Below are 7,212 nucleotides of genomic sequence, written 5' to 3'. Positions count from 1 at the left end.
GCATCACACGGCGTCGAATCTACTTAGTTGACCACGCGAAGTGAGCTGAGCTGTAACCGCTAGAGGACATCATAGTTCAGAGTTTTTTAGTGCTTTCTGCTGGTTTGGATCATCTATAGAACGAAAGCTCCCCAACGAAATCAGCCGAGTAAAGCTAATTAGTATCTCCTGGAGCCATATGCTAATAAATAAAATCTCCGTAACCATTCAGTATTTTCGAATAATCAACTACTAAATAAAAAAAGGGAAACGAGTTGGGCTAGAGTGCTAGACGGATGAACAAATCGAGTTTGTCTACGGAACAAAGCGCCGAAACTGCTTGATGGATCGAACCGGCGAACAGGAACGCCACCGTCTCGTACACCGCCCTGTCCGCCGGGATCGTGAAGGGCGCCGGGTACTGCGCGCCCGCCGCCAGCGTGAGCGACAGCCCGAGCCCCACCACCGTGTTGAAGAGCGGGCCGGCGTAGCAGGCCGACACGGCCGTCTGTGCGCCGCCGGGCCCGCCGTGCGTGGCCATGGCGACGTTGGAGACCAGGTCCCCTAGCGAGTCCCCCCACGCCAGCACCGTGACGCACAACACGCCCGAGTCCACGCCCACCATGTACCCGATGGCCACCAGCAGCGCCACCAGCTCCCGCGCCAGCGTGTAGGCCCACAGCACGCTCATCAGGAACCCCGCGGCCAGCCACGGCACCCGGTGACGCCGGCTGCGGGGCGCGGAGCCGGCGTCCGTGGTGGACGCGGCGAGGGCCGCCAGGAGGAGGCCCAGGAAGGCGCTGGCGAGCAGGATGCCGACGCCGTGGCCGTGGTCGAGCGAGGCCGCCGCGGCGCTGCGCGAGGTGAAGGTCGTGGCGACGAGGACCGGCGCCAGCGCGGCGGAGGCCAGGGCGTAGGGCTTGCGCCAGCGGTGCCCCGCGATGTCCGGGATGGTCAGGCGCCGCGGGAGGTAGAGCGGCATGGTGAGCGCATGCAGGACGCGTTGAAGACGCGATTTTTTCGCCGGGTCCGTCGGCTTCGCGGAGTGGGACGGCAGGGTGGGGGAGTCGCCGTCGAGGAGGAGCGGCTCGGCGAGGTCCGGCTTGCCCGCGGCGGCGCCGGCGCAGCGACCGGGAGGTCCGGACGAGGACGACGTAGGCGGCGTAGAGGGAGACGAAGGCCGCGGCGACCCAGACGGTGACCGTGCCGGTGGCGAGGACGGCCACGAGGAAGCAGAGCGCGAAGAAGAGGAAGCAGAGGTCGCGGACGAACCCGCTCAGCTCCACCACGGCCCCGCCTTCGCCGCCGCGGGAGGTGGAAGAGGACGACGAGCCAGAGCAGGAAGGCCGCGTACCTGACGGCCGCCGGCGCGGCGCCGAAGCAGCAGTAGAAGAGGCGGAGGTAGTCGATGTACCCCGCCGGCGTGCACGGCGTGTGCGACAGGATGTAGGCGCACTTGGCCTCCACGCCGTCGAGGGCCTCCAGGTCCTCGCAGTTGCCCGACTCGTTCTTGCCGGAGGAAGGGGACGTGGACGGGGGCGCGGTCGACGTCAACTTGAGGACGTGATTTGTGGCGGGGGAGGAGTGGTGGCGAGAGGTTGCGGCGAGGAGGAGGAGGAGGAAGAGCAGGAAGCAGATGCAGGGGCATGCGTTGGTCGATGGAAGACTGAAGCTCTTCTTCTTCTTTTGATTAATCAGCCGTGTGTTCTCATCTTTTGATTTAACCTCCGGTTGTGCTCTTCTTCTTTTGATCCACTGTGTTCGTTTCTATTTTTTGGGACATGGAAGACTGAAGCTCGCAGAAGAAAATCTCGTTGGGGAGAGGATTAGGTGGGGGTGTGAGGACCGGACAAATCTGGTGAAACAGTTTTTTAGTAGAAGTATATCACCTCACGGGGGACTAACGCCGTTAGACACGTGTCGACTTCTGAGCGCGTGCTCACGTATACACCCGGTCACCAGGCTTCATCCGTATAAGAAATAGAGATACATAAGCGACATATTCATTACCACAATAGTTTTTTAGGCTACTTTCCCATGAGCTTTGTATTGCAAAGACAAGGAATGAAATTTTTAAAGGTAGCACGCAAGCAATTTACTTTGGAATGGCAGAAAAATACCACATAGTAGGCAGTTATGGTGGACACAAATGGCATAAGTTTTGGCTCAAGGTTTTGGATGCACGAGGAGCATTCCCTCTCAGTACAAGGCTTTGGCTAGCAAGGTTGTTTGAAGCAAACACAAGTATGAACCGGTACAGCAAAACTTACATAAGAACATATTGCAAGCATTATAAGACTCTACACTGTCTTCCTTGTTGTTCAAACACTTTACCAGAAAATATCTAGACCTTAGAGAGACCAATCATGCAAACCAAATTTCAACAAGCTCTACGGTAGTTCTCCATTAATAGATTTAAACTACATGATGCAAGAGCTTAAACATAATATACTTGAGAGCTCAAAACAATTGCCAAGTATCAATTTATTTAAGACAATATACTAATTACCACATGAAGCATTTTATGTTTCCAACCAAATATCAATAAGTGCAGCGGCTTTCAGCTTCCGCCATGAACATTAAAAGTAAAACGAAGAACACAAGTGTTCATATGAAAAAGCGGAGCGTGTCTCTCTCCCACACAAGCATGTTAGGATCTGATTTATTCAGAGAATGAAAATAACAAAACGAAAACAAAAGCACACAGACGCTCCAAATAAAGCACATAAGATATGACGGAATAAAAATATAGTTTCACTAGAGGTGACCTGATAAGTTGTTGATGAAGAAGGGGATGCCTTGGGCATCCCCAAGCTTAGATGCTTGAGTCTTCTTGAAATATGCAGGGATGAACCATGGGGGCATCCCCAAGCTTAGACTTTTCACTCTTCTTGATCATATTATATCATCCTCCTCTCTTGATCCTTGAAAACTTCCTTCACACCAAACTCAAAACAATCTCATTAGAGAGTTAGTGCATAATCAAAAATTCACATGTTCAGAGAGGACACAATCATTCCCAACACTTCTGGACATTACCCAAGGCTACTGAAATTTAATGGAGAAAAGAAATCCACTCAAACACAGTAAAAGAGGCAATGTGAAATAAAAGACAGAATCTATTAAAACGGAATAGTCCGTAAAGACGAATTTTTTCGAGGCACTTAACATGCTCAGATGGAAAATCTCAAATTGAATGAAAGTTGCGTACATATCTGAGGATTACTCATGAATTTTTGCAGAATTTTTAGATTCTCCTACAGAGAGAACAACTCAAATTCGTGACAGCTAAAAATCTGTTTCTGCGCAGAAATCCAAATCTAGTATCAACTCTCTATCAAAGACTTTACTTGGCACAAAAATAAAATAAACATGATAAGGAGAGGTTTCTACAATAGTAACAACTTCCAAGACACAACAAAACAGTAGCAAAAATAAAAACATGGGTTATCTCCTAAGAAGTGCTTTCTTTATAGCCATTAAGATGGGCTCAGTAATTTTAATGATGCTCTCGCAAGAAATAAGAGTTGAAGCAAAAGAGAGCATCAAAAGCAAATAAGAAACACTTTTAAGTCTAACCCACTTCCTATGAAAAGAAATCTTGTAAATAAACAAGTCATGTAAGCATAATGCAATAAGCATAGGAAAACAAGACAAGCGCAACTTAAAGATTTTCAGCAAAAAGAGAGGTGTTTTAGTAACATGAAAATCCCTACAACCATATTGTCCTCTCTCATAAAGATTTTCAGTAGCATCATGAACAAACTCAACAATATAACTATCACATGAAACATTCTTATCATGAGCTACATGCATAAAATTATTACTCTCCACATAAGCATAGTCATTAATATTAATTGTAGTGGGAGCAAATTCAATAAAATAGCCATCATTATTATTCTCATCACCATAATCATCATATATAGGAGGCATATTGTAATCATAATTAATTTTCTCCTCAATAGTAGGTGGACTGAAAATATGATAGTCATCATTGTAATCATCATATATAGGAGGTAAAGTATCATCAAAGTAAATTTTCTCCTCCATGCTTGGGGGACTAAAAGTATCATGCTCATCAAAACCAGCTTCCCCAAGCTTAGAATTTTCCATAGCATTAGCAACCATGGTGTTCAAAGCATTCATACTAATAACATTGCCATTAGCATGCATATAAAGTTCCATAGGTTTTTTAATTTTCTCTTCAAACACCTCATGTCCTAACTCAAGATATATAGATACTATAAAGATCTCTAATATTTTTGTTGTTTTCCATTAAGCCTAACTAGTGAAAATAAAAACAAGAAACAAAAAGATATAATTGCAGAATCTAAAGGAAATAGCTTCGAGCACTCACACACCGGCAACAGTGCTAGGAAATAGCTTAGTAGTCGGAGGATGTGAATACCTTTTACCTTACCTCCCCGGCAATGGTGCCAGAAAATAGCTTGATGTATACGCACGCTTCTATTCCAGGTAGACGGTGTTGGGCCTCCAAGAGCGAGAGGTTTGTAGAACGAGCAGCAAGTTTCTCTTAAGTGAATCACCCAAGGTTTATCGAACTCGGGGAGGTAGAGGTCAAAGATATCCCTCTCAAGCAACCCCGCAATTAAGATACAAGAAGTCTCTTGTGTCCCCAACACACCTAATACACTTGTCGGATGTATATGTGCACTAGTTCGGCGAAGAGATAGTGAAATACAAGTAATATGGATGATTATAAGCGAGTAATTGCAATCTGAAATAAAAATGGCAGCAAGCGAACATGTAGCGAGAACTTGTTGGAAACAAGTGTTTCAATGCTTAAAAACAAGGCCTAGGGATCATACTTTCACTAGTGGACACTCTCAACAATGATCACATAATTGAATAAATAAATGCTACTCTCAAACACTCTCTTGTTGGATAACAAACACCATTCATTGTGTAGAGCCGCAAAAGCACACCTCAAGACGGAGTAAACAAGCTCCACAATGTCATAAAGGAATCACACACGATGCGCAGAGTGCATAATAGACAAGAGTAACATCTACATATTCAACTAGATTACAAAGCTCATGATCACATAAAGATCACACCATGGGAGAGAGAGATGAACCACATAGCTACCGGTAGAGCCCTCAGCCTCGGGGAGAACTACTCCCTCCTCATCATGGGAGACAACGAACGGCGATGAAGATGGCGATGGAGTCGATGGAGATGGATTCCGGGGGCACTTCCCCGTCCCGACGGCGTGCCGGAACAGAGACTTCTGTCCCCCGAAACTTGTCTTCGTGATGGCGGCGGCTACGGAACTCTTCGTGGAATATGACTTGTTATTTTAGGGTTTTCGCGACAGAAGGAATATATAGGCGAAAGGGCGGCGCGAGGGGGTGCCCGAGGGACCCACCCCATATGGCGGCGCGCCCCCCCTCTTGGCCGCGCCAGCCTATGGTGTGGAGGCCGTGGGCCTCCCCCTGGCTTGCCCTTCTGGCTCCGTGTGTCCCTCGGAAAAATAGGAGGTTTGGCTTTTGTTTCGTCCAATTCCGAGAATATTTCCTATGTAGGATTTCTGAAACCAAAAACAGCAGAAAACAGGAACTGGCGCTTCGGCATCTTGTTAATAGGTTAGTACCAAAAAATGCATCAAAATGATATAAAGTATGAATAAAACATGTAGGTATTGTCATAAAACTAGCATGGAACATAAGAAATTATAGATACGTTGGAGACGTATCAATCCTCTGGCGCACATTCGGCCCCAAGTTAAGCCATCCTGTGGCATATGTTGTTATACCACGACGACAGTTGGCGCCCACCGTGGGGCCAGAAGCTGCGCTTGCTGGAGTTCATATCCGGGCGGGCCTTCTCACCGTCTCCGGCGAGCGTGTGGTCTCTGGCCTCGTCCAGCGCCTCGGCCAAGCCTCCGACCGAGCGCGACGAAGTCATCGCTGGTACATCTACTGCGCTACCGGCAGCGACCCCGCAGCAAGCGACCATGAGCGTGTTGGCCACGCCTATCGCGCACAACGACGACGCTGCGGCTACCCAAGCTGAACTGGAGGCGCAGCGGCAGAAGCTGCTCTCCGATGCAGCGGACATCGTCAAGGCCCAGAAAGAGCTCAACCTTACCCTACGTGAGTATAACGCTGCCCATGGCTTTGCTTCTGTTAGCGAAAACCCTGGTAGAGCTGCAGCAAACCGGCTTAAGGTTCGTAACTTAGATTAGGATCTGCGCCATGAAGTTCTTTCCTGTAAGAGTGCGTCGGTATCTTTGAGCATGATAGAGAAACCTAAGTACAGCAGTCCGGATAAAACTTTGAAAGCTGCTAGGGCTGCAGTAGAAGCATGTGATTCTTTGTCAGGAGATGCCTTAGCAAAACAGCAAGCTGGGGTAAGAGAACTGCTAGATATGATTGAGGCACAAAATGCAGAGCTGGCCCGAAATACCAAGGCAGCTGCGGCATCGCAATCGGTGCGTTCAGCAAGAAATGCCGGAAGCAAGTCGAAGAGGCAGGCTTCGTCCCCCCATCCGAGCAAAAGAAGAGAAAAAAGATGTGAATGCACAGCAGATGACTATGTACAATCCGGTTTTCGCCAGAAAAGAGAGAGCCGAGCAACATGATGCCGGTAGAAAAACCCAAGGGGCAGGCAATGCCGGGAACGGCTATGCCGGAAATGCTGGTGCCGGAAATGGCGAAACCGGGCAAAACTATCGCCCAGCAAGAGTGGGTCACGCCGCACAAGAGGCAGAAGCACAAAGGTACCCAAGGGATGCCGCGGTCGCACCAAACCGGTATGATGAAGCTGATTCCGGATGGGAGCGAGCCGGAAATTACCGGAATCCTCTCGGAGAACGTTTGGGAGAGAGATGCTTGCCGGATAGAGATGCGCGGCATAGGTTGGACAGAGTGTATTTGTCTGAAATGATCGAGGCTAAGGGTCCGCCGGGTTTGCAATGTTTTGGCCCACTGATCATGATGGAAGAACCACCGGTACGCAACTTTCAGTTGCCCCGTGACACAAAAACATACGATGGCACCACAAAGCCGGAAGATTGGCTGGCAGACTATGTTACCGCGGTATACGTCGCTGGAGGTGGAGGTACCGCAGCTGACGGAGGAAACATCGCTGGGCGGTAAGATACATACCATCAGTGCTGGTAGGACCGGCATGCATTTGGCTTAATAATTTGCCAAAAGAAAGCATAAAAGATTGGCTTGATTTGGAAGAAGCATTCGTGAGCAATTTCAG

At 48.6% G+C, this 7,212-nt stretch overlaps 1 pseudogene; it reads right to left on the bottom strand.

Annotated features, from left to right (window-relative positions):
• Positions 1-259: 259 nt before the first annotated feature.
• Positions 260-5,907, bottom strand: LOC124671874 (annotated as a pseudogene).
• Between the last annotated feature and the right edge of the window lie 1,305 nt (positions 5,908-7,212).

This window comes from Lolium rigidum, chromosome 7 (genome assembly GCF_022539505.1).
Source record: "Lolium rigidum isolate FL_2022 chromosome 7, APGP_CSIRO_Lrig_0.1, whole genome shotgun sequence".
NCBI classification, from domain to species: Eukaryota; Viridiplantae; Streptophyta; class Magnoliopsida; order Poales; family Poaceae; genus Lolium; species Lolium rigidum.
This window is presented reverse-complemented; position numbering and strand designations above follow the sequence as displayed.